Here is a 27746-nt window from a genome sequence, read left to right as displayed (position 1 = left end):
CTGCTTGGTCAAACTCCAACTGTTTTCTTGGCTTCCCTCCCTCTTGTGGTAGAAAGAATGCAAAGCAGTCTATGCTTCTGCTGGCCGCTGTTTCCTGTGTTGACTGTCTCTCCAAAGGTCTCCTCAACTTGCAAACTTTCCCCTATTCTTAGTAGTTTAATTCATTTTCTTTCTCCTAATCTGGATAGGGGTTCTGTCTCCAGTACAATACATTCTCCCTCTGATCAATGTTGTTCACTCTACAGATGTTACTGTGGCTCCAGTGTTAACTTCTACCCTCTTCTCCTGGGCTAGATGTGGCTCTGAGAACTGACTTTCTCCTAATTCTGGTCTGAGTCTTATTTCTCTGTTGTCATTCTGGATTTGTGTTATCTGCTGTTTGTGTGATGAGGACTAATATACAGATTGCAGAAGTTCCCAGTCTCTGTTTGCAATTTCTCGAATCTGTGCTCTGAAAGTTCAGTATTTTTCATCTGAATTTGTGTAGCTTGAGCTATTTCTCTTCTCACTTGATATTGGTAAACTCATGCAGATGTGGAAATTTCTTGGAGGTGTGCTGTTTCTCCAGCTTTGCAGGTGTGAAAATAATGACTGCCTAGGACACTCTGTGTTGCTGTGGTGCAGGAAATTTTTGTAGACTTTACTGGCTTTTGGCAAGAAGAGGCAACTTGTAGTCTGGATGCTTTCTGAGAGTCTTCCTGACTCATCAGAAGTCCTTTGGTCTCCAGCAGTGCCTATGGCCCTTTTTAAAATTGTCTTCTCCCAGCTGCACATCGTTAATTTTTGTTAAATGGTTAACAGCTATCCACTTTTTGCCTCGTTGACATTTTGCTTGTCTGTGTTATGCATAAGCACATTGAAAGAATAACGCCATATCCAAGGGTTGATGAAAAACTGCCATCTCCAGTTTCCTGAAGTTTCTACGATTTGATGGTATCTACAGAGAACGCTTTTGGTTCTGAGTTCCACAAGGGGATATGTCTACTCATCTTTGCTTCAGTCTTCCCCCACCACCTCCTACACATGCCCTGGGAACAGAACATACTCAAAACTCATTTGACAAATAAGGGACAGGAACCTACCATCATCTTATGGTGGTAGAGCAATAAGTTGTACCAGCTGACCTAGGATGAGGTATATAGTTGGTAAAATCTGTAGACTCCTGTATCCAGGATCAGTCATGCTTTGAATTAGGCTGTTTTTTCCCCATATCCCTGTCTGTGCTGCCTCTTCCTGTGTCCGTGCAAGAGCCTGGGACCCTGTAATACAGATGACACTTGGAATCTGATACCAGTATCCCTTCACCTGTGACTTGTCTTGTACACAGAGGGGTTGATGAGTGGATCCTCAGGGGACAGAAGTTAGTCTGTCTCCTTTTCCATGAAGGCTCAGAGGTGAAGTAGGTTGGGAGGAAGATTAAGAATTGAGTTTGGACGTGAATTGAGAATTTGCGATGTTTATTTGCTATAGTGATGTAAGGAGGGAGATGGATAAATGGGTTCAGGGTAGACACCTAGGCTGGAGATATAAATTTGGGAGTTTTCAGTATATAGATGATATTTAAAGTCTTAAGACTGGATAATCCACCAGGGAAGTAAATATCTAACTATAGGTAGAAAAGAGGTTCCAGAACTGAGTTCCAGTGTTAAGATGTTGGTGAATTGAGTTTTAGCAAAAAGACTGAGAAGGAAGAGTAGGGAGGAAAGATGAAAATCAGGGAGTGTGGTACCCTGGGAGGCCAGGTGAAGAGAGTTCTTCTGGAAAGAGGAAATAGAGGGGATCAGCTGGGTCAAATGCTGCTGATGGGTCACATAAGATGAGGCTGAGAATTAACCATCAGAGGCCAGGAGCAGTCTGAGTGGACTTGGAAGGCTGAAAGCCTGATTACAGAAGGTTTAAGAAAGGGTTGGAAGCAAGGAGACCGTTGTGTTGAGTTTTATTTGAAAGGGAAGCAGAGAAAATGGGACAGGTGGAAGCAGTAGCATTCATTCGCTGATGAGAATGAACCATTCAGAATAAAAACCATTGCTGATGAAGGTGAGGGAAGACAGTTGGTGGAACAACCTCCTAAAGAAGGTGAGAGGGAATGAGGTCTCAGCCCATCAGAGCACAGGTGGAGGGCCCGCCTTGGAGCAGAGCTCTGATGGTTCATCCTAGTCCTAGGAGGGAAGGCTGCAGAGCCTGGGACATGGGTAGACATGGTGATGGAAGCTTGTGGAAATTCTTCTCCTATTGCTTTCATTTTCTCAATGAAATAGGAAGTAAGGTCATCAGTGGAGGAGGAAGGAGGAAAATGTTGGAAGCTTGAGGAGAAGATGTAAAATAGTTTTCTAGGAGAGTGAGGGAGTAAATGGAGCGGGGCCCTGATTGCTGGGCAGCATTCAGGACCCACTTGGGGTTAGTGGTGATGAGGTTGAAGTGGGACCAGTGAACGTGGCGTGTTTTCCTCTGGTTGTATTCGGCCTCTGAGGTTCAGGCAGGAAGTAGGTGGAGAGTTGGTTTTTATCAGAGTAGTTTTGCCAGGTGAGTACGAGAAAATGAGAGACGGTCAAGAGAGGGATCTTAGCATAGCAATGGAATTTGAGCTAGGTAGGGAGGAAGGAAGTAGGGGAGAGACTGTGAAGAGAGAGTAAAATAAATGGATTATGGGCCCCTTTTGAAATGTTACTCTTGAATCTGCTGGACAAATTTCGTCTGTGGAATAAGTTGAGAAACCTGTCTCATTGCATAGAGGAAGTAGGAAGTGAATTTTGAAACCAAATGTTCTGATTTCTAATTTGGTGCTCTAACTACCCCCAGTAGAGGGAGAATGAGTGTGTGAATGAGTGAGGTGTGTGTGTGCCATGTGCAGAGTAAGCTGTGACTAGAAGGTTCGGCACACCTCCTGTCCCTTCTAAGCCTTCATGCCTGGGCGCCTGGCCCTGCTTCAGCCCAATTCAGAATGTTGACTTGGGGAACATTTGGGGACTGAAAACCACCAGGCCCGCCCACCTTCCTCACAAGCATTGTACTCTGTAATCTTGTTTTCCTCCGCGGAGTGTCTAACTCTTTTTTTAAACACATTTACGTTTGCAGCTTCTGCTGCTGCTTCTGGCAGCCTGTTCTCCATGGTAATTACTTGTCCTCTCTCTAAACCCTGCAATGCTTTCCTCCTCCCCACTGCCCGCTGGGCCAGGAGCCCGGGGTCTACAGCGCTCCACTCCCTGGCTCCCTCTGTGGGAAGAAACCAGGGTTTTCTTTCTTTCTCCCTCACACTCACATGTTCCCATCCATAGCTGCCTCCACCCTGAAATTATTCCTACTCTTTCCTATCCATCTTGGTTTCTTAATAATTTGTCAACCAGGGATGCCATTATGTTTGGGGTTTATTCCAAATATACCAAGTCCGCCTCCTGATCAGGTGCCTGAATTTCATGCCGCGCACCAGGCCGGTCTCCAGATCTTTTGTCTGTGCGGAGCTGATAGTCTCGCTCTCTCAGTTCCCTTCCTTTCTTTTAGCCCACTCTAATAGACAGTTTAATTTCTGATCTGTGACCAGAGGCCTCGGTGCCTGATGTGTCTCACAGCCTTAGGCTATGATCCCTCTGTTCTAATGCAACACCAGGCCTTAGGACGAAGGAGCAGAAATTAACTGGGGTGGTGCATTGGTGACTCAGTGGCTGTTTCGGATCCTTTCCACTGGCTCACTCTGGAGCCCAAATCCTTACGGAATCTCAGCCAAATAGGGATGGCACAGATCCAGTCTCTGGCACACTGGGCAAGCCAGGAGGTCTCTATTCATTTTTTCCTCAATCTATCATTCACTGGAAAAGTATTTATTGAGCACTTTCTTTCAGTAGCCCTCAGAGCGTGATCCACCTTCGAATCACCTGGGGGCAATTTGTAGAACTGCAGATTGCTGGGCCCTGCCTAGATCTAATGAACCAGCAGCTCCAGAGGTGGGAGGAAGGAATCTATTTTTGCAAAGTTCCGCCTGATCGTGAGGCCACACTGAAGTTTTGAGAGCCACTGTTCCACATGACTGTAATTGCTAGGCATGGGGAGGGGGCGGTGGGGTGCAGAGTGGGAGAGAACTGAAGAAAAAGGCTTCATCCTGTCTCCCCTACTAGATGGATTTCCATGAGTCCCTGCTTTATTCAGTATTTGTCTAACATAAAGTGATTGACACACAGTGGGCTCTCAGGAAAGTTAATTTACTGACTTGAGACTAGAAGGGGTTATCAGTCATGTGCTTGGGAGCACACACATTTCTGTAACAACAAGGCAAACTGAATATAGAGAATGATTGGGACACAGTGAGCAGAGATCTTTGGGAGGACTAGGAGGGAATAGTTCGTTTACAAGGAGCTTCCTGGGAGCCTGTGTAGGCTCTAGGCCTGCTTTCAGTGAGGGCTGGCGAACTCCAGGGGAGCCAGTGATACTGAATTGCAACCTGTTGGACAGGCTGTTGGACAAAGAAATCAGAGCTATTGACAATAAACCAGGGGCATCATTTGCCTATTGTGCATTAGATGCTGTTCTACATTTTTACTTTCTTTCAGGCACAGTTCTCAGAAACCGACTTTAAAATTGGGGGTGGGGGGTTGGGAGTGCTAACTTCTCTTGAGGACCCTCTCATTGACCCTTCCTCATTCCATGTCTATGAAAAATAGTCTGCATAGTTTGCCCATCTTTGCCTTCTTCAAGTCTTATGTTTTGCAGTTAGAGCTCAACTTTTTCTCAGTGTTGAAGCTCCAGCTGATGCTTTTCCTGTTGACGTATGCTCAGGCCCTCAATTGCACCTGGTTCTCTCCCAAAGAGAGGGAAGGCCTGAACAAGAGCCTCTTTCCTCCAGGGTGCTAGGTGCCAGGGGGCCGCCCTTTAGACTGTGGAGAACCCTCTTTACAGGGACTCCTGAGAATCCCCACTGCCTTCCTACCTCTCCCATGGGCTCCCATTGTTTGTCCATGGGAGGAAACAAAGGATTCCCTGTACTCCTGGAGAGGCAGAGTAGTGGCGTTAGTCACAAGAAATAGATTTGATGTTTGACTGGTGAGTTAGTTTTGGTTTATCATCTGCATATGAATGTCTGATATTCTGGGAAATCACAACACTTGCAATAAAATAAAGAAGCCACAGTGATGAGCCCAGCCCCAGAGGACCTGGGATGCCTTCTGATTTTTATCCCCACTAGCTTCCTTCTTCTTGGGAAGCAGCAGCCTGAGGCTGGGCACTTTACCCCCAGGAGCAGGTGGGTCGCAGCAGCCTGTGGTGGTCACAGAGGACCAGAACCACTGGCATCTCCGTCCTCTGTGGACGCTTTGCCAGGTGCCTTCCTCCCCTGCCCTCTGGTCTCTCTTTCCTGTCTGCCTTCCCTAAGCCACTGCCCATTGCCCTGGGCTGGGGACTTGTCAGCTGAGATCCTTAGATAGACTTTGGTGCCTTCTATTTTAAAATAGATCTTTTAGCTACTGCAATTCCTTGAATCCAAGATGCATACCATTGACTATAAGATCTACTAAAATTTAATAACAGTATTTCAATGGGGGAGAAAACCTACATTCTATAGGTTATGTATTCATATATTCTGAGTTCCAAAACCCTCAACGGTGAAGAAAGGTATGTCTTAGAATTGAGGAAGTAGAAAATTATGAGAATAAATGGAACTAATTTAAAAAGTCACACATAGTCAGTGTGTTATAGACCAAATTTTCACCCACAGAGACCACCTGTGGTCGTGCTGGCTTAACTCCTTTTTGGGCAGACCTCGGAGTCAAGCTCTCTTTGGCTTCTCTGCCTTATTTGAACTTTGGATAATGTGCTATTGATTGGAGAGCTTGTAGTTCTGTGTTAGTCTTTTAAAAAAATTCAGGCCTGAGCTTGTTTGCTCACATAAAGTGATATAAGTGAGCACAGTATTACTTTTCTGTATGATTCAGGCTTTTCTCAATACTGTGAAACTAAAGCAAAATACAGAGAGAAACTGGAAGCCAAAGCTGATTTGAGACTGCCGCAGTCATCTGTAACCCCGACTTCCAATTTTTATCTTCCAAAAAACAACCTCATTTTTTTGAGTGATTGATGCTATATTAAATACCTGTTTTACATTATAAATATGCTTTTGTTAAATAGATAACATGCTTTTATGCCAAAAGGTGTCCATTTTAATAAGTTTAGGCATTGATGCGCTGATAAAGATCTTGTTTGAAAGAATGGTTTCTGATGCTCCCGGTGGTCTAACAGTGGTTGGGGAACCTGGCCCCACCTTTACCACCTGTGGGACTTGGGCGACTGACTTGACCTCTGTGTCTTATCTGTAAAGTGAGAATAATGGAACCCACCTCATGGAGTGGGAGTGAGAATGAAGTGAGATATCTCGGATCAGGCTGTTGGCATGTGCCTGGCGCCCAGGAAACACTATGGTGTCGTATTATCGTTTAGAACATCATGTGAAAACCACTCACCTAGAGTAGACAGGCAGGGCATCTTCTGCTGCTCACTGTGCAGATCTGCTCCTCTCAGACTCCTCCCTTCCTGTCTCTCAGCCTCATCCCTTTGTTCCTTCCATCTGCATCTTTGACAATCTTGCATCATGTTCTCAGTGATTACTGAGCTCAGTTCTTCCTCCAAAACTTGGTGCCCCCTCCTCCACAGAGCCTTCTCTGACTATCCCTGAGAAATTCAAAGAAGAGGAGATCTTTCCTCGGAGCCGTCTCCCCCAGACCTCAATGTCCATAGCATTCATTCAGTGTTTTTCCCAGATTGTCTTATTATTGTCTCATTGTCTTTTAGGTGTCTCTGTCCTTTTTCCTTATCGAAACATCATTCTGTCTTGCAGCATCAACCACAGTTCCCCAGACATGATTACGTATTTGGGAAATATCCACTGAAGGACTGATTTCACAGCGTGGCTCTGTGAACTCACCAAAGGTGGATGGCTTCCAGACTGCCCAGGCCATTGGCATCTGTGGCACAGGTTCTGTGTTCAGATGAGTGAGCGGCTGTCAGGAGGGACATGCTCATCTTGACAGGGGGTTGTCACCACTGTTACTATGGTCTGCTTTCCCTGCTTCACTCCAGCTCAGCTTCCTGCTCCCTTCTCCTGTGACAGGTGGAGAGGAAAACAAAAAAACAACCAGTGAAAAGTAGGGGGATGATAGTTTATTTGAGTGTTTACAGAGAGTTTGTCTGTAATTAGCAGCTTATTTCTGTGACACAGTTGGCCTCCCTGGCTTGGAACCTGGCTCTGAAATGCTCTTAAGGAGACCCATACCTAGGCAATCTGAGAGATGGTTAGGGTTGGAACAGAAGGAAGAAAAAGCATGCCCTTTCTTCTGTGATGAAACGTGCCCAAGAACAGCCCCCAAACAGAAGACCCCCTAAACGCACACCGTGATTTTGTTTCTCGAATCACTTTCTGTTGCTGAATCCATCTTTGACTTGGACTTTTTACAAGCTCTGCTCTTTACCTTTGTGAGCACCAGCTTAGGGTTCGATACTTAACGGAAGCACGGCCCCTGCATCCCCTTCTGCCACGAGCCCTGTGATTGCAGGCAAAACACGGCTCTCTTTTTAAGTGTCGAGTCGATGGATAAGTAAATGTGCATTCGTCTCCTCATGAGTAATATGGGGTCAACACCACCTGCTCTTCCTACCTCGGAAGAGTCTTGTAGCAATTACATCAAAGAAAACATATGAAAGTGCTTTGAAAAATACACTCATCCTTTGCTATGTGAGTGTTCATTTTATAACTCTTTGCTTATGTGAGCTGTGCACTTATAAACTCAGTTTGGCTAAATGAGCAGATTACTTTTTGCTTATTCAAAGAGAGTGTCTGGTGGCTTCAGGGGCATGTAAGGCAAATTCTCCCCTCATTTTCTATTCCTTGGCATCTGTTTGCTCTCTGTCTCTGTTCTGTGTGCTGGGTGCTCTCATATCCTGTGTTTTTGCTCGGAAATATAGTGTTGTTTATATCATGTACATATTGAAAAACATACCTGTATTTGGTGTGAAAATGGCTTCTGAAGGCATTTTAAGTGTTCATACCGTTCTTGTTAACTTGCATAACTTCTGAATAACTGGGGAAATGCTGATGTTGCAGCTGCTGCTGAATTCTAATGTGTTTCAGGACTTCTTACACATTGTACGTGTCAGGGCAGACCTGACATTTAGCTACAGCAGTGTTTCTGGAAGGGCTGGGGCTGAGCCCTTGACCAAATGTTTACCAGTTTGGCATAATGAGAGAATAATGGCAATATGGTTGTTTTTTCTAGGAAGATTAGCCCTGAGCTAACATCTGCTGACAATCCTCCTCTTTTTACTGAGGAAGATTGGCCCTGAGCTAACATCTGTGCCCATCTTCCTCTACTTTATACATGAGACACCTGCCACATCTTGGCTTGATAAGCAGTGCGTAGGTCCGTGCCTGGGATCCGAACTGGCGAACCCCAGGCTGCCAAAGCAGAACGCACGAACTTAAACCCCTGAGCTACTGGGCCGGCCCCCAATATGTTTTTTCTAAATGAAACTAAATTTGCTTAACTTGAAACTGAATTTAAAAATTTTAAATGTTAATGTCCTTGGCAAACTAAAAAGTTAACAACCCTCTTGCAAACCCACATTCTCTTGTTTTTGTTTTGTGAAAATTCTCTGACGTGTGAAAGCTAAAAAAACCTACGGTGATACAGACTTTTATCTATATAATAGATTAATCTATTAATATAATTATGTTGGTATAAATGATTTACTTGTGAATGCACAGTATTGCTATGAGCAGCTTGGTGCTTGAGTTTTCTTTTCCATTCTACTGGCCTTGAGCTTTTTACATTACTTTTAACAAAAATTAAAAGCCGTTTATATGACTTGTCACTGAAGAATGAATATCTTAGAAAATGATTTAGGCTGGTATTGCAAATACCATGAGGAATAAGGTAGTGTTAGACCTTGGACTGTACTGAGAAGACTTGAGTTCAAGGTCACGTTTTGTTGTTCTTGGAATCTCCCCTCCCCCAACCATGGTCTTAGACAAGGCACGTCACCTCAGACTCGTTTTCGTCTTCTGTTAAACTGGAACACAGTACTTAGTTCATATTATGATTGTAAGAATTCATTAAGAATCTATGTGTGAAAGTGCTTTTTGCACTGAGATACGCTTTATAAATTTATGATATTAAGATAGTTTAAGGTTATGAACAGTTACGTTAGGATTTCTATTATTGAGCCTCACGATGCAGATTTTACACATATCTTTAAATGTGTTTTGACAGATATGGTCAATGGGTTCCCTTGGAAGAGAGGTAAAATATATATTCAAAATATTGTTAGGATCTTTCTCTTTCCTTTGTGCACAAAATATCGTAAATACCATGACCTTTTTCAGTCGTTTTCTTGATGATGTAAAACAAAGGCCCCACTCCCTGAGTAATTTGTATGAAAACGGTAGATTTCTAGATGAAGCAGAAAAGAAAGGGAGTGTAGGAGCTTGAGTCCTTTCCCAGGGGACTCCTCCTTTATCTGAATGGTTGAGGTGTGGCCCCGGCCTGTATTTGTGGGTGTGCCAGTTACAGCTTCTTATTGAATCAGAGAGGCTGCCCTTAATGATTTGGAAGGAAAGGCCAGACCCAAAGGGCAGCAGGCACGTGCACACCCAGGTGATCACACCTCCCTCACCACCAGTCATGTCACATTCAAGTTCCGGGCAGCACATGTCCCCTCAACTCAGGTGGGGCTGGGCAGTCAGGCTGGCACATCTCTGTCTCAAGCTTCCCTTTGCCCCAGGGTTTCCAGTCAGGGCTCTCTCCCTACCTTCCTCACCTTTTCCAGGTCTCCTACTTTCCTCTGTCTGTGACAGGTTCCTCTTCCTTAGCAGGTTGCACCAGAGTGGCGTGACACAGCCCCTCAGGGAGCATGCCACCTGAACAAGTTGGGAAGGAATAGCAGAGAGGCACCCATGCTAGCCAAGTCACCAAGATCAATGGGTGGGCATCCGTGGCTCCAGTGCTCCTGGACTACAGATTCCACCGCCTCACTGAGCCTGCAGTGTTGGTCCATCGTCTAGGACCTCAGTCTACCCAGGAACGTGACCCTTGCCTGCCACCCTGCACTACTCGGAGCAGCTGTGACTGTCAGCATGCCAAGCCTGGGAAAGGTTACCACAGAGAGTAATTGCCCGTATTTAGTCTGTGTGTGCACGTGTGTGTGACAGTGAGAAGGAGGGCGCGTGCCTCTCTTTTGTACCCGAGTTATTTATTGCATTTGTCTTACGACTTCCATTTAGAGCTAAATAAACTGCAAAGTAGGTTATTTAAACTGGATTTCGGGAGCCTTTAGCAACTTGGGAGGTGGGCGATGAGGAGGGAGAAAGATGGGAGAGTGGGCAAAGGAGATTCAGAGAAAGGGGCCAAAAGAAACAAATCGTTGTTTCTTCCCTCCCTTCAGTAGGGTGCAGCGTGTGTGTGCTGAAGCTTGTGTCCATCAAGCCCTTTTGCCGGAGGATCTTGAAGAGCTTTCTCAGTCTCAGGCATTTGGAAAGCAGCCTCCTGTGGACATATCTTGATTTCAACTTATAAATAAAAAAACTAAGGCATAGAGTAGCATTGTAGATTGCACAAAGTCTGTATGACCTACCCTCCCTGGAAAGGTACGCTCGCCTCTTGGCCTGCCTGACATGATCACATCTGTCTCCTGTGTGCCCCAGCCTTGTGCGGCCTAACAGAGGGCAGACACTCAAGGGTGAATGTCCATAGTGTGTATTATAGTCACTGGATCCAAATGAGGTTTCAGGAGTCTCATCTCCACGGAGCGGTGTGTCCCCCGGGATGCGTGTGTGTGGGTGCGTATCTACGCTTGAACTCCCTGCAGGCCTGGGTAGCTCTTTGTTCTTTCAAGAGACTTGTGGTCGATCAAAATCACTCCTGAGTTCTCTTTTGTACAGATTTGATAAAGGGTCTTCCTTGAGTACCAGAAGTAGTGTACATAATTCATAACATGAAGCAAGATGAAGAAGAAAGAGCGAGAAAAGATAATAACTGGGGAATTAAAAGTTTTAAGCTTTGTTACAAGCTGGGAGAATGAGTCAGCAGCACATATGTCTTGAGGGAGAGCTTTGCACAAGGCTGGTTTTGGGGTAGGGGCCTTGGTGTCCAAAAAAAGGAGGAAGAAGGATGCCCAGGAGGAGCGAGAAATAGGGGGTGTGGAGGAGATGGGGGGAGGGGCAGGGAGGAAAGGGGCAGATTGTGAGTGGGGGTGAATTCTAGCTCTGCCCTGCCTCCTCCCCTCGCCTCCAGGGAAGGAAATATCCTGGGGCCTTAATCATCTCCCCATCTCTCATTTCTCTCCTGGTTTAATTAAATTCCTGTTCTCATTTGGAAGAGCTTGCATATCCTTTTCTGCTGTGACAACCACTCTCCTTTATGAGACCCACCCTGGCACTCAGAGGAGCTATGACCTCTGTGCGGACCTGGATCCTCTGTGGCTTTGCCGGTTTCCCGTGGCTTCAGTCTGCCACTTTCCCCTTGTACCACCTGGGGTGAAGCCTCTCCTCCAAGCCGTGTATCTTTTTGCCTCTGCCGTTGTGTTACCCTTCCTCTCTTGGGACAAACCATGCTTTGTCGGGATCTCTGAGTGTTAGGTAATGCTGAAAAGAGAGATGAAAGACAGGAGGCACATGGATAATAATACAGCTACCGTTTACCTTATACCAACTGTGTGCCAGGCACCGTGCTGGGCACTTTACAGATGTGACCTGTAGTTCTTACAGTAACCTTGAAGTTGACTCTGATCATTCCTCATTTAACAAATGAGACAGTTGAGGCACAGAAAGGTTGAGTGACCTGCCCAAGGTTGTACAGCTATGGAGATGGAAAGCCTGGATTGGAACCTAGCATTGCCCAACTAGAAAAGCCCAGATTCTTTCCACCACTCCCTACTGCTGTCAGAGCAGAATGGGAGAGGAGGTGGTGGATGATTGGGCAATTCAGTTCAACTTAATTTACACAGCAAACATTAGAGGGCCTCCTAATTGCCAGGACCTGTGCAAGGTGTTGGACGGCAAGAGAGATTTTGTTCTTGCTGTTAACGAGAGAAGACAGACTGTATTCTTATTGATGCCATGATAAAGTCTTATAATCCCTTTCTGCATTGTGGACCAAGTGCTATGGGGGCATGAAGACGATGGCCATATTCTGTGTGAGGTGGTCAGGAAAGGCTTCAAAGAGAAACCACACAGTGACTTGCTTGGCAGAGTGATTGCTTGATAGATTCAAGGAATAGCAGGAAGGCCAAGGGCATTCCAAGAGGACATGGAGGGCTAAGGGATCAGAGAGAGAGTAGGGGCCAGATCACATTGGGCCTCGTTGGATTTTGTTTCATGTTTGATGGGAAGTCTTTGAAGTATTTTGAGCAGATGAGTGATATGATCTGATCTATGTTGAAAGATCACTCTGGCTACTATGTGGAGAACTGGCTGTGGTGGGACAAGAGTGGAAGTGGTTAGAAGGTGATGGTGGCAAAGTCTGGAATGGTCATACTGGTGATGACAAGAGTGGTCAGATTGGGATATATTTTGAAGGTAGAGCTGATAGGATTTGCTAATGGATTGAATGTAGAGTGTGAAAGAAAGGCAGGGACCAATGATGGCTCCTCAGTTGCATTAATATATTAATATTGTTGCCATTTACCAAGATGGAAAGGCCTAGAGAAGGAGTAGGTTGATTGGGCAGGGTCGGGAGTTCAGTTGGAAGTATGTTAAATTGAAATGCCTATTTGGTGCCTATGAGCTATCCAAGTTGGAGTTGTCATGATGAGTGAGTGTTTGGATGTATGAGTCTGGAGCTCAGAGAAGAGGGCAGGACAGGAGATACACATTTGAGAAGCATCCATCTATTAATGGTTTTAGAGTCATGGGATTGATTGGCTGATGTCCCATAGGAAGAGGGTATAGATAGAGAAGAGGACCAAGAATTGCTTCCTTTTCCTTTTGTCTGCTCCTTTTCTCCTGTAAAAATTATATTTTCCCTCAAGAGAATGTTGTTTGTAAAGCTTCGTTTTTATTTCTGTAACTGTACTCCTTTTCATTCAAAAAGCATTTATGGAAGACCTACTATGTGCTAGACACTGTGCCAAATGCTAGAATGCTCCCTTTTCCAAATACATGGCTCCTCTCATAATTCCTTTACTGCTTTCAGAGGCATCTATTGTCTCCCAGCTGGTCTCAGTTTGTACATCATTCACCTGTACATCATTATTAATACTTGTTATATCATTCCTTAGTAGACACTATAGCTACCAAATCTTGGAACCATTCTTGATTTCTCTTTTTTTCCTTATACCCCATATTTAACTCATCAGTAATTACTGTTGACTCTGCATTCCGTATTTATCTAGAATCTGCCCTCCAACCTGACTTCCAGCACTATACCCTGGTCCAAGCCACCACATCTCTTGCCTAAGTTGCTGCAGTGTCTCCCTGATTGCATCATTGCTCCTCTTCAGTCTGTGCCTATGACCCTGGTCAATGTAAGTCAGAGCAGGCCACTCTTGTGGGGAACCCTCCAGTGGCTTCTCCTCTCTTGTTGAGTGAAAGCCAAGGCTCTTGTGGGGATCCACCGGACCCCAGCCGACCTGCTCCCCACCACCTTCTGCTCATCTCCTACTCTTCCCCTCACTTACCTGCTCCAGCCACAGTGGTCTTCATGCTTTAGACACATCAAGCATGCACCTACCTCGGAGCCTTGCTGTTGTGCTGTCTTGTTGGAAGTTCTTGCCCAGTTATCAGAGTGGGCTCACTGTTTCCCCTCCTCAAGTCTATACTCCGTGAGTCCTTTCATGACCTCCCTATTTAAAATTGGACTTGCCCCTTCACAGTGCTCTCTATCTCCCTTCCTGCTTTCTTTCTTTCCAGAGTACTTATTACCATTTACCACAGCATATATTTTACCCATTTATTTTGTCTACAGGCTAACTCATCCCACTAGAGTATAAGCTTCATGAGGGCAGGAATTTTGTCTCACTCACTGCAGTGAACAGTTGCTGCTTGGGTGAATATCTGACACAAGATAAGTTTTTGATACATATTTGCTGAGTGAATAAGTGATAGACTATGAGTTCATGGTGTGTGTGGGGAGGGGAGATGGTCAATGCACTGTGTCTGTTACAGTTACTATTACTCCCTAGCCATTGTACCAGGCCCTCTGGTGACCAGTGGAGTGCATTTGTAAGATGATTGACTTCCGTAAAGGACCTAATCTGTGCTCTCAGAACAGCATTCTCATGGGAGAAGCCAGCTGGCCTCCCCAGGGTTGAGCCATTCACCTGGGCGTCCTTAGTATTAGTAGCAAACTGACCATCCCAGGTTTGAGGTTAGATGAATCCACCAAGGGGCTCATTGAGGTCATATTAACAAAAGCAACAGTCATTCATTTGAGGGTCCACAAAATTCATATTTATGCATAGAGATAACTGTGGAGTCTCTGACTGGGAGACAGGGAGGAGATCAGAATTCCCCAGGGAGTCCTCCTGAGGCCTTCATCCAGGCTCAGAGCTGGTGTCACAGCAAACCTCAAACACCGCTGGGTAGCGTTTGAATCTGTGAATGAACTGGAGGTAAGTAAACCTTAAAACCAGGAAGGAAAACCTACTGGCCTTAAGAATTGGAAGACCTCTTGTTTTATCCTTGGGGATATTTAGTGTTGTGGAAAGACCAGGGTGAGGAATCATAGCAAGCACTTATGTAACACATCTTATATGCCAGGCTCTGTTGCCAGCACTTTATAGATATAAATCCACTTAGTTTTCCCAACAACCCTTTGAGATAGGACTGTTCCATCCCTCTTTTACAGTTGAGAAAACCAAGGAGTCCTCCTCTTAACCATTATGCTACAACTGTCAAAATAAGTGTTGATAAAGGGCCATTAAGGAGAATAGAGAAGTTGTTTAATATGCTTATGTGTTATATTTTGATTGTGATATTGTTGTAGGGAACGGCTGTATGTGAAAACTGACTTTTTTGTGAGGCATGGCTGTGTGAACACTGTAATTAGTATTTCCAAGAGGGAACAGGTACCCCCCTCCCCCCACACTGTGCCTAGCCGGAAACTTTGCTCATGACACTTTTTTCTTTTTTTTGTATTTTCTTAAGAGAGAATGTTAAAGTAGGGCTGTCCTTTTGATGAAAGTCCTGGAGTGTTTGGGCCACTTGAAGACTGGTCCAATGCTATTAAGCATTTTTCACCTTTGATCCTCTGTACTAAGGAATTCTTGATTATCCAGGAAGGATTCTTTAGTTATTAGAGGAGCCAGTTTCTTGTCCTGTCCTGTTTTTGCCTCCGCCTGCCTGTCTTTCCGTCTCTGGTGATGTGTGCTGGCTCACCATGGGGTGCCCAGGGAAGGGGGGATCAGGCTGGCAGCAGCCCACCTGTGATCTCTGACCTTAGCTCAGGCAGAGTGACGGTAGAAGCTATGCAGCACTTAGCTGAAATGAAGCTTGGGGACTGCCCTCTGACCCTTCCTCCACTCTTTGCCGTCCCCTGTGGGTGATGGAGCTGGCTAGCTATTCTTATTCTAGAAGCACTGATTTTAAGAGAGGGGCCAGGCTTCTCGTGTTTGCTGGACTCATCCTGATTTGTTGACTCCCATGAGTCGTGCCCAAATGTCCAGCCTTCAAGTCCTGGTGCCTTCTGAGGCCTGTAGCAGGGGAGTACTTCTACCCTGAGCCTGTCTCAGCCTGGGGGCCCACCCATCACCAGAGTGTGGGCCTTTGGGAAACCCTCCCCACTTCTGTTGGCCTTCCTTTTGGGAGGATAATCAGGACCCTCAAACCCCATCACCTTTTTCCAGATATCGGAGTTCAACACAGCACATAGAACTTCCCACCCTTCTTCCAGGCAGGCTGGACATAATGCTTTTCATGGAGAAGGCAGCTGTGACATCATTTGGGAATAGGAACTGAGGTTGAGTACACTTTCCTTGGGATGAGTCTGGCAAGTGGGAAGAGCTGGAGTGGTTGGGCTTGGCCCCTGGAGGCAGTGGATACCTTGGGGCCAGTAGCTTCTCCTTGCATAGTGCCAGGCCCTGCACTCATGTAATTAGGCTGTTAATGCCACTTTCTATTGACAAGGGTGAGGCTGCTGCCAAGTCACTTGAGATGAAATTGGGTCACCTGTCACGATTCCTGTGGGACTGAGGTGGAACTGTGCTTACTACACACCTTGCCCTACTTTACCCTCCAGCTGGATCTGATCCCACATCTCAGCTGAAGGGAGGGAAGGAGGGAAGAGAAGAGGCCCCCCAGGGCCACTCTAATCTTCCCCGGGGTGGGGACCTGGCAGGTGGATGCCTCCCTTAACTCAGCACGGAGTTTCTTAAGGGAGGTCAGAGTGAATCTTTTATCCCTTTCTAAGTCCAATTTGTAGAACAAGGGGACACCGGTGACCCTCGAACCCTCCCAGTGTGGGAGAGATGAGAAGGGCCCCATTTGTCATTCTGGGTGGGCAGGAAAGAAAGGGCAATATTTGTCTTCTCTCAGAAAGCCACGATCTCTGGTTGATAGCTTTCCTCTGCGCATGGAAATAGCAGAGCTGTCCAGAGATGGAGCGAGCGGGGGAGGAAAAGGAGAGAAAAGATGGTGATTTTGAGCGTATGCACGCGTGCTCGTACGCTCATGTGTTTAACGTAGGAGGCAAACAAGGAAGAAACAGAAAGAGGGAAATTAGAACAAGCAGGAAGAATGCTCCGGTGGGGGAGGAGGAGGCATAGCCTGGACAAAAGGAAGGACAAAAGGCTGCCTGAAGAGGGAGTGAAGGAAGCATCTGTAAGGGAAAAGAGGGAAGTCTGGCTGGCGTGAGAAATGGCAGAAAGCAGATAGGGGCTGGGAAGCGGGGTGCGTGCTCCCACTCCAGGTGCGGTGGGTGACACTGCCTTTCCTCTGAGCCGGTGATGCCCAGGCAGCCCTAAAACCTCCAGCTAAAACACATGCAAGAAAAGAATCCCTTTTATTGTGTTTTCTTCATGTATTTGAGATAGGAATAGCAAGCAAAAAAGAAACGCTGGTAAAGAAAAGAGACAGGGAAAAAGAAATCTGTCATGGAGGTATGAAAATTTAATCAACACCCAGTGTTCTTAGCAGTTCGAGAGCAAGTGCAGATCTTATTATCTGTGTGGCTATTTCTGTCACCTCCCAGGGGCCCGCAGAGCAGCCCTGCCACTGTCCGGAGTCTGGAAGCTGGCGCCTGGGCCTCTGTTGTGCTGGGCTCTGCTGTTGGGGGAGAAGAGGGTGATCTCCTCTCCTTGGGGAGCTTTTAGAGAACAGAGGTGTCAGGCTTTCCCTTCTAGGTGTTTATGCTGATGGAGATTTTAGCATAGACTCTTATCCTGATGGGCTGCATATAAACTCCAGGTAATTTGAGCATTGGAAACTGAGCCATGTTGCCTTCAGTATCTGGAAATGGATCAGTGTATCCTACTTTATCTCTCAGTGACATCCAACAGAGTTGCTCCTTTCTTCCCTCTTGAAGCTCCTGACCTTAGTGCCATCACGCTGTCCTGTTTCCTTCTGTCTTTGTGGCTGCTTCTCTTTTGGGCCCTCATTTCTTCTCACACACTCTTTCCCTAGACAATATTGTTGAAAGTCCCTTGACTATACACTGACAACTCAAATTTATATTTCTGCCCCAGAACTCTCTTCTGAGCTCCAGCCTTATGGATTTAATTACCTGCTGTTAGCACTATTCCTAAATGCCTCCGATTAACAAGCCTTACACTGAAATCTTGATTCTTCCCACCATCCTCTTTTTCCAGTCTCCCCATCCCAGTGAAAGAGCCCCACCACCTATGTAGTTGAATGAACCAAAAGCGTTCCTGTCATCCATGTTTCCTCCCCCTCCTTCACCTTCTGTCTCCCATCAAATACCTAGTCTTATGGATGCTACGTCCAAAATATATCCCAGTCCGTCCGAGTTCTCCGTCTCCACTACACCTGCTCTGATTCAGCCACCATTTTCTTTCCCTGGATCGCTGCAGCCACCTCTTGACTGTCTTCCCAGCTTGCTTTCTTGTTTTTCTTCAACCCATTCTCTAATCTGCAACTGGAATGATTTTTAAACAGTGCACATCTCCCATGTCGCTTCTCTTTTAAAACCCTTTACTGGGTTCCTGTTGCACTTGAAATGTAGACCAAAATCTTTAACATGATCCACAAGGCATGTGGCCTCTGCCAGCCTTTCTAGCCTCACTGGCCCTTGCTTTTTGTACTGTAGCCGTGCTGGCCTTTGACACACACACCCGGCTCCACCTACTTCAGAACATTTGGACATGCTGTTCTGCATGCATGGGAATTTCTCCCCTTGGTACCCCCTTCCCTTTCTGGTTAACTCCTACCACCTTTTAGATCCCAGCTTAAAGGACACACTCTCAGGAAAATCTTCCCTGGGCGTTGACCCTAAACAAAGTCAGCTTTCCCTAGAAATCACCCCTAGGCTCTTTCTGTTCTTCTTTGGAGCAGTTAGCACCATTGTACTATTCCAGTTATTTGTGTAATGTTTTACTTCCTTCCATTCCTCTCACTAAATGTAAGCTCCATGAGAGCAAGACCACATCTGTCGTGTTCACCATGGTGTCTCCAGGATATGGCAACCTGTCTGGCCCATTGTAGAGGCTGAACAAATGAATGAGTTGTCTTGAATGCCCCTGTGTCTGGGGCTTTGATTCAAGAGCAGGGTGGGGGTGGGGCAGGGCAGGTGTTCAGAAAGATGTATCAAAGAGTCCTTGGCCTAAAGGCCCTTTCCTACCTGGCTCCATTCTGTTTTGTGTGCTATTATCAGCTTGTGTGCATATGCATTTTTTCCAGATAGAGGTTATGTGCTTCCTGAGGACCGTGTCTTAAACTGTTGTGATCACATATTCACTGGGTTTTATTTTCTTGGATTCTGTGTATACATAGATACCTCCCAGCCCCTCTCTTACCAGATCCATCTTCCTCCCTTCCCCACTGGCCTGTATCCATGGGATCCCGGTGTGTCCTATGGCCCAAACTGCCTGCGGATGATAACCTAATAGCTGTGTGTTCTCTGCCAGGGCTCTTATTATCCAGAAGCTTCAGCTCTCTGCAAAATGCGAATGAGATTATTAATGGTAATAATACCTTGTCTATCTTACAAGGTTGTTGGGAGGAAAAGATGAGTTCATTTATGTCAAATACTTTGAAAACCATAAAGCTCCCTAGGAGGGTTGGAATTAAGTAAGGATGTTGGGGAGTGAGGAGAGATGAGCAATCACTCTTAACTACCGCGGAGAAGAAAGTTTCCTGGAGGAGGTGGGGTTTGGAATGAGGCTGGAAAGACGGTGTTTCAGGTAGGATGCTGGCAGGAAACAGAAGGCACCTTCAGCTGGGATTTTGAAGAGGCTTTAAGGAAGGGAGGGTTTAAGAGATGTGGACAGGGCCAACAAGTGATGCTGAGACCTCAGGGACTAGCTACAGTGGGACACATTTCCACTCCTTGGCCTAAAGAAGAAAGGGGAGGAAATAGGGTTACCAGAGCCCACTGAGAGCTGGGAACAGGAAACCGGGGTGCCAGACTGTGATCGCAGAGGGCACTGGCCCTGCCTGAATTGCTGCACGGACGCTGGAGGGAGTTGGAAAAGATACACGTGCATCTCTCTCCTGCTGCTGGTGCCTCCCGTGAGCAGCGAGAGGGTTGGGGAGCCAGGTGATGCAGTTTGAAGGGTCTGGCCCCTCAGCGCACAGAGAAGGGCAGAGGATAGACGGGGGAGGGGCAGGCAAATAGAGATTAACCAGCCTCGATGGGTGTAATTTGGGAAGATGGGGCCCAAGGAGCAGTAAGGCTGTCCAGGTGAGGATAATGGTGTGAGAAAAAGCAAAAAGGCTGGAAAATATTTAGGGAGCAACTGAAGAAATCAGTGGGAAATAGGACTTAAGAAGTAGGTAGCAGAGGCAGGCCCTGTGGCCTAGGTGGTTTTGCCGATTGGGATCCTGGGCGTGTACCTAGTACCGCTCATCAAGCCATGCTGAGGCAGTTTCTCACATAGTGGAGCCAGAAGGACCTACAGCTATTTACTGGGGGGCTTTGGGGAGAAGAAGATAAAAAAGAAAAAAGAGTGGCAGCAGATGTTAGCTCGGGTGCCAATCTTTAAAAAAAAGAAGAAAGAAGCAAGATTCTTGGCAGCAGGATCCCTCTTCAGGATCACATTTTGCTGCAAAATGAGTTATAAAAGAAAGAAAGTAGGTAGCGTGGAGCAAACCACAAAGGTTGTTGATTGTCAGGCTCGGAAGGCTGGGTTTTATCCTGCCCTCAAGGGAAGTTACAGAAGTCTACAGAAGACCCGTTGTGAAAACTGGGTTTGGAGGAATGTTTTAGGCAGAGATATGTGGGTTGAGGGAGGCAAGGAGTGACTGGACGGCTGTTGTATTGGCGCCTGATGTGGGGGACAGGAGGCCTGGAATGAATGACAGCCAAGTGAGAAGAGAAAGTGCCGGATGAACACGAGGCCCATTGGAAATGGATGAGACTTGGGTGTGGAGGTTGTCAGCCACCAGGAATGTGCACAGGAGACCCAGGGGCACAGAGAGGCCCCCAATCCTGGCATTTCTGGGCAGGATCCCTTTGCTTGCCCTTTTACCTCCCTTCCCTCTATTCTTGTCCCAAGCCAGGGGTATTTGTGACCAGTGCTTTTCTCTTCTCTTCCTTGGGACATGTCTGTACAGCTGCCTGCTTTCTTGCTTCTGGAGGCTTCCTCAGTATCCTGATTACCGATTGCATGTTGTTACTCTAAGACTCAGGAATGATGGGCTGAGGCTTCTGGGCCTGCCGGGCTGGGGCACTGGTGTCTCCTGACTGTGTTTCAACCCTTCTGCTGCTCCCTGGACCAGGCAGACATCTGTCGACTCAGAGGAGACAGCCACACCCAGAGGTGGGCTCCCAGGGTCTGAAAAGGGTTTTAAGCTTGGGAAGAAGAAATAGAGAGAGAGAGTATTTTTCTTCCCTGGCTTTTTCCTTAGCACCTGACTGAATGTTTTACCCGGCAGGGCCACCTCCTGCCCATCTATCTGGTGCCACTCCTCTATTGTAATGCCAATTCTTATTAACATCTGCCAAGCACAAAAGGTGAATCAGGGCCACATGGAAACAAAGTAAAATGTTGAAGGTGCCCCCTGGGCTTAGGCCTGAAATAAGACAAACAAGAAAATAAAGTATAACCCCAGGAGATGAGGGCAAAGGAGAAAGAATGCCAGGGGAACCGGGTTGCTTTCTTCCTGGCTGTCTGGCCCCCTCTTCCGCTCTCCCCTCCTTTAAAACCTGTTATTTCAGAGATGTTCATGTTTTGTTTGTTTTTTGGTTTGCTTCTTTCCTGTTTTTTTTTGGTCAATGATAAGAAAATGGAAGATGTTTGGAAAGGATGAATTTTGAGGGGGAATGTTAAACAGAAAACAGCCAGCTATGATGGAGAAGCATTAAGAATAATAGCCCCAAGTGTGGCAGACTAGAAATAGAGAAGAACGGAGTGGGCAGATAAACGGGGTACCCCAGATTCAGTGCAGTAGAAGGAACTCTGGAACAGGGTGGGGAGCTGGTGCAGGCTTTGCCTGGGTGCTTGCGTGCAAGTTGTAAGAAAATTGCCAGTGCCAATACAAATCATAATAATCATTTCTTCATTATGTCATTAAGCACTGTGTTTAGCTCCTTTATGCATTATCTTATTTAATTCTCATAACAGTTCTATGAAAGAGAACTATTAGCTTCAGTAACTGAGGCTGAGAGTGAGTGGCTTGCCTGAGGTCACACAGCTGGCAAGTGGCACAGGTAGATCTCAAACTCAAGTGGGCAAAACCAGGATTGTCCAGGGTTTGTTCCATCTGGATGTAGCACCTTAGCAAGAACTCCTAACTGATTGGATGGAGTTACAGAAGAGTTGCCAGGACAGAGCACGTCTCCACCCTTACCCCATCCACCTTCCATGTGCTTGGAGCTGGCCCAGAGATGCCAACACAAGTATTTATTAGATGGATGGTCAAAAAAGGCTGGGAAAAGCCTCATCGGTTTGGTGTGTAGAAAGCATATTCCTGACCTGGAGCAGACCCTCTTACTTTATAAGTCATGATGGTTTGCTCTCCATGTTGTACGAGAGAAGAGGGACAAGCCTTTTGCCTCCAGTACTATGTAGAGGGTCTGTGGTCTGGGCAGACTTCCTGAAGGCCAGCCTTCTCACAGGCCCTGCACGTTAGTACCAATTGGGTAATTTTTCCAGCCATTGCTCTCACCCCTATCCCAAATCATAGATATCCCAAATCAGATAACCTGAGCATATAAGGTTGAGAAGAAGTCTTCCCTCCAAACATGTCTTGGGTAATTGGGGGATTACGGAATGTATACGAGGAGTGTTAGGAGATATCCAAGAGCACTTTCTTCTTTGCCTGTTCTAGAAAAGACAGCCAGCCTCAGAGTACAACGTTGTGTACCTTTGGTTTTGAAGTCTGACGTGCCAAATATTTTTAACCATTTCTTGCAATAAAACAAAAAGTTCTGATCCAGACATTGTTTCTTATACTTCAATCACTAAAAAAGTTGAAAGCAGGCTTTGTGAACTCATCATCTAAAGTTTTATTTGCAAAGACACATACTTACTCATGTAGCCATGTCAACACTGGCATTCTGAGGCTGAGGAGAGCCCTGTGTGAGCTCCTCAGCCTCAATGGGGCACCTGGCTCATTCCAACAAGGCCCTTTCATAGTCAGCTCAGCCCCATATACAGCAGCACGCAGCTTTGCTGTGGTGTAAACAAAAACAATGGAAAATGGCTATTCGTCATAGCACTTTTACTGTAGGCTAAACACTGTATGCTGAGGGCTTTAAATCCTTTATTTCCAGCTCTTCTTACAGAAAGTTTGCAATGTAACATCATTACTATTTTTCAGATGAGAGAACTGAAACTTAGAGAAGTTAATGACTTACCAAGGTCGCACAGTGGGCGGGTCTGTCTGAAGATTCTTAGTCCATGGCTCTTAACCTCTACTCAGTTATGAAAGACCTGCCTCCTTCTGCAAAGTAGTCCCTGCAGGGAGTAATTCACATGCTAATCCATCTCCATGATCATGAGCATCAGAATCCATGATTGTGAGCATCAGAACTAGACCTTGGAAAAATATGGTGAGGTGTGTTTTCTAGCTGCCAGCCCTCCTTTCCTTTCCCATATAAACCTTTTGTAAAAATCCCCACCTCCATCACCACCACCACTTTTGTCTCTCAGTGCCTCTGTCAAATTCTCTTCTCCATTCATTCATTCATTTCGTCAACTGATACTTATTGCATGCTCACTGTGTACCGGGCACCATTGTGGGCACTGCTCTGAGGAAAGGTGCTAATTTTAGTTACTTACACGTTTGCTTGATTTTAAATCAGTATTTTCTCTTGGAAACAGTTCATGCTAAGGGTTTACTTCTAATCAGAGAATGGAGGACCTTGCCAATTATCAAAAGAACGTGAGACATCAGCAGGCAGATGGCGAGGTGTTCTGAGCAGATGCACGTTTGCTGTCAGGCCAGGCATCTGCCGCCTTTCCTCAAGGACAAGATAACTAAAGCACAGAGAGATGGGTTCCAGCATGATTTGGATCCGCGTCCAGAGGCATATCCTATTTGATGATCTGAAGATTCTCTAGGGGCAGGGTGCTTTCTCACATAGAAATCGGCCCTCAGTCCTGGCCCCATCCCTGTACTGGCGGCTGGGAAGAACCAGTGGGGTCATGTTTACTGCCACAGTTCATCTAGTGTCTTAAAAGCCACAACGCTGAAGGACTCTGATTAGCAGATTTTTCGCTGGGAAGCTGGCTTATGTTACAACTGGTTTTTTTTTTTGAGGAAGATTAGCCCTGAGCTAACTCCTGCCAGTCCTCCTCTTTTTTTGCTAAGGAAGCCTGGCCCTGAGCTAACATCCATGCCCATCTGCCTCTACTTTACATGTGGGAAGCCTACCACAGCATGGCATGCCAAACAGTGCCATGTCCGCACCTGGGATCCAAACTAGCGAACCCTGGGCCGCTGAGAAGTGGAACGTGTGAACTTAACCGCTGCGCCACCGGGCCGGCCCCTGTTACAACTCTTAAGTGAGGACCACTTGTATCTGGTCATTCTAGTGTGCAACCCTCTCTAATCACCTTTGGTGAAATTTTAGCTGTGGGCAAACTGTTCCCTTGTTTCATACAGGAGGCAAAATTAAGTATCCTCTAAAAACACGAAAATAAGAAGATCTCCCTCTGAATGTCAGTGCACAAAGCTATGAGCAGAAATTGCCAAGTCACCTTACAGAGGTTCTCCTAGGACAAATGACAAATCAGTTAGGGGATTAACATACCTGAACAAAATGTGGCCTTCAGAGGGGGTGCAGGCCACCTGTGGAAGCAAGGGAAAGAAGAACCTGGGAGGAAAGCATAGGTAGGACCCATCCCAACATCTGTAGGGGAGAAGGTGCTCTGCCCAGGGGCTGGAGCTTAAGGTCTGCAGGGGACTTCTACTCTCCTGGAAGAGAGTGGCTGATGCTGCTTACCTTTCCAGTCATGTGATTCAGTCTCCTTGCTCTACAAAACGTTTCAATTACAAATTGGCTACACAAGTAGCTTGCCTATGGGAGGGTGACAGGTTAACCTGAGCACGTGTGGGCCCTGGTCCTTGCATGGTAAGCTTGGTCATGGTGTGGGTGACGTGAGAAAAACAGTTCTTGGGCTGATGAATCAGGTTTGTGACCAGCCTGTGTTCAGGGTCAGACTCTGGAGTGTATGGAATTTACTCAGAGAAGTATATGACTGGGCGCCTCCTAGAAGTCGGTGACCTCCTGGCAATAGCCCTTGGCACTGTCCCTTTTCCGGTTCGATGCCATCCTGCTCTCTGGGCCATCGTTAGTAGCAGTCAGTTGAGACACTCCCATGGAGTGTAGACTTACACAGAAATCACCTTAATAACTGCTTTTTCCTGCATAGCTACTCTGATCTGTAATGCCAAGCAAGATACCCCTCATTCACTTCTTAAGTGTACACAAAGCTGTTAGGTTGACTGAGTAATTTTTCACACCTGAAGGTCATGAAGACATTCTCCTGTCTTATTTTCTAGAAGTTTTATTGACTTACTTTCATTGGTTAGTTTTCAGTCCATCTGGAGTTGATTTTTATAAAGGTTGTAAGTGGGAGTTAAGATTCATTTATTTCCATATGGACATCCAATTGACCTACCACTAATTATTGAAAAGGCTGTCTGTCCTTTATTACTCTCTCTGTCACCTTCATCATAATTAAATGACTGTATGTCTATGAGTCTGGTTCTGGAATGTCTATTCTGTTCCATTGTGTCTCTTTGTCTCTATTTGCACCAAATACCACAGGTTCTTAATAATTTTAGCTTTATAATAAATTTTGATATGTGGAAATGTAATTCCAAACATTGATTTTTTTGAAACCAAAACAATGTAATTCCAAAATTTGTTCTCCCTTTTCAGGTTTGTCTTGGCTATTTTTTTTTCCTTAGCATTCCATATACATATTTTAGAATTAATTTGTCAACTTTCATCAAAAACTTTCTGTGGGGCTTAGTCTAGGACTGCCTTGAAAATGTAGATTATTGGAGAGAATTGGCATCTTACAATACTGAGCCATCCTATTCACAAACACAGTATATCCCCCCATTTATTACATCTACTTCAGTTTCCTCAGTAATGTTTTGTAATATTCTGTGTAGAGGTCTGATACATCTTTTATTAAACAGTGTTTTTTGATACTCTTGCAATAGGTATTTAAAGTTTGTTTTCTATCATTTTGTTGCTAATAATCAACATGGAAATGAATTTTGTATATTGAACTTGTATCCAGCTGTTTTGCTAAATTCACTTATTTAATAGCATATCTGAAGATCCTTTTGGACTTTCTACATACATAATCATGCCATTTGCAAATAATGATAGTTTTATTTCTTCCTTTCCAATCCTTATACCTTTTATTTCTCTTTCTTGTCTTATTGTACTGGCTAAGACCTCTAGTGCAAATTAAATAGAATTGGTAAAAATGGATGTTCCTTTCTTATTCACAGTCTCAGTGGAAAAGCTTTTAATATTTCTTCATTACATATGATGTTTGCTATAGGTTTTTCATATATACCCTTTTTCAGGCTAAGAAAGTTTCCTTCTATTCTTAAATTGCTAGTTTCTTTTCATTATGAACGGAAGTAGAGCTTCATTAAATTCTTTTTCTCTGTTGCATTGATCAGATGATTTTTCACCATATTCTTAAAATATAGTGAATTACACGGATTTTCCAGTGTTAAATAGACTTCAACCCTGGACTACCACCAACTTTGTTGTGCTTTTTCTCTATCACTGGGCTTGATTTGCTCTATTCTGGTTTAGGATTTCATTATCTATGTTCATAAGAGAGACTGGCCCATAACTTTCCTTTTTTGAAATGTCCTTATCAGGTTTTGACATCAAGGTTTGGTTTCCCTCATGAACCAATACACTCTCCCTCTTTTTTTGTACTCTTTGGGAGAATTTGTAAGAATGAAGGATTGAAGTTATTTCTTTCCTTAGAATTCATCCATACTGCCATCTCAGCCTGGTGGGGTTGTTTTTTTGTTTTTTGTTTTAGTTTTATTTTGGCTTTATCCAAGTTGCAAGTTTGTTTTATTAACAGTGGAAAATCAATCAATGTAATTCACTATATTAAAAGCATGAAAGAGAAAAATCATGATCGATGCAAACGTGATCAGTATAGAAAAAGATTTTAATAAACTTCAAGTTTTGTTTGTTTTGTGATTTTTTTAAATTTAATTTCTTTGCTAGACATTGGACCATTAAGCTTTGCTACTTCTTATTGTGTCGGTTATTTTAAGTTGTATTTTTAAAATAATTTATTCATTGCATCTTAATTTTCAAATTTAGTTGCATAAAGTTGTTAATCATACTTTATTGTCTTATTTCATGTTCATAGGATCTGTGGTGATGTCCTCTTTTTTTGTCATTCCTGATATAGCTAATCTATGCCTTCTCTCTTCTCCTTTATTTGTTTATTTTTTGATCAGTCTTGCTAGAGGTTTATCAGTTTTCTTAGTCTTCTCAAAGAACCAATTCTTGGTTTTGTTGATTTTTCTGTATTGTAAGTTTATTTTTATCTTAACTTCTCTTCTTTATTATTTCTTTCTAATTTTGAGGGGTTTAATATGCTATTCTGTTGTAACTCTTCTGTGCATCTTTATATCTAAGGTGTGTTTTTTTAGTAAGCAATGTCGTCTTTTAATTGACATCTTTAGTGTCTTTTTTTTTTTTTATCATGGCAAGTTGTACCTGGAATAGAACCTAGCACATCCTAAATGTTCTACCAGAAAATATTGAAGAATGAGTGAATGAGTACCCACGTGTTTGTCAAGAGCAGGAGATTGGGAAAGGGATAGTCAGGGATGTGAGTTTGTCCATCCACAAGTGAATTGGTACAAACCCCTTGGGTGTCTTTGTTCTCTGTTTACTTGCCTCTCTGACTATGATTTAACCAGCTTTCATGCTTATCTGTTTCAGACCGATCTCCCTATCAGGACTTCTGCCTCCCTGCTCCCTCACCCTCATCACTCACAGTTATAGCGGCGAGAGGTACTGCAGGCTTAAGTATATAGCATGTTCTTTGCCAACATTCCCAATGGCCCCTCCTTTTCAGTGTTCTCCCAAGGAAAGATTGCCTCCCACACCTCTCTCCATTACAAAAGAGCCCAAATGACTCTGGATATTTTA

The 27746-nt window shown here is 45.0% G+C and overlaps 1 protein-coding gene across 4 annotated transcripts in view; it reads left to right on the top strand.

The window, feature by feature from the left end:
• CACNA1E (calcium voltage-gated channel subunit alpha1 E) overlaps positions 1-27746 on the top strand; it is a 370728-nt gene that overhangs the window by 170533 nt on the left and 172449 nt on the right. The window lies entirely within an intron of this gene.

The sequence above is a fragment of the Equus asinus genome, chromosome 25 (genome assembly GCF_041296235.1).
Source record: "Equus asinus isolate D_3611 breed Donkey chromosome 25, EquAss-T2T_v2, whole genome shotgun sequence".
Taxonomy (NCBI): domain Eukaryota; kingdom Metazoa; phylum Chordata; class Mammalia; order Perissodactyla; family Equidae; genus Equus; species Equus asinus.
The sequence above is the reverse complement of the archived record's forward strand: the minus strand, read 5'-3'. Positions and strand labels throughout refer to the sequence as shown.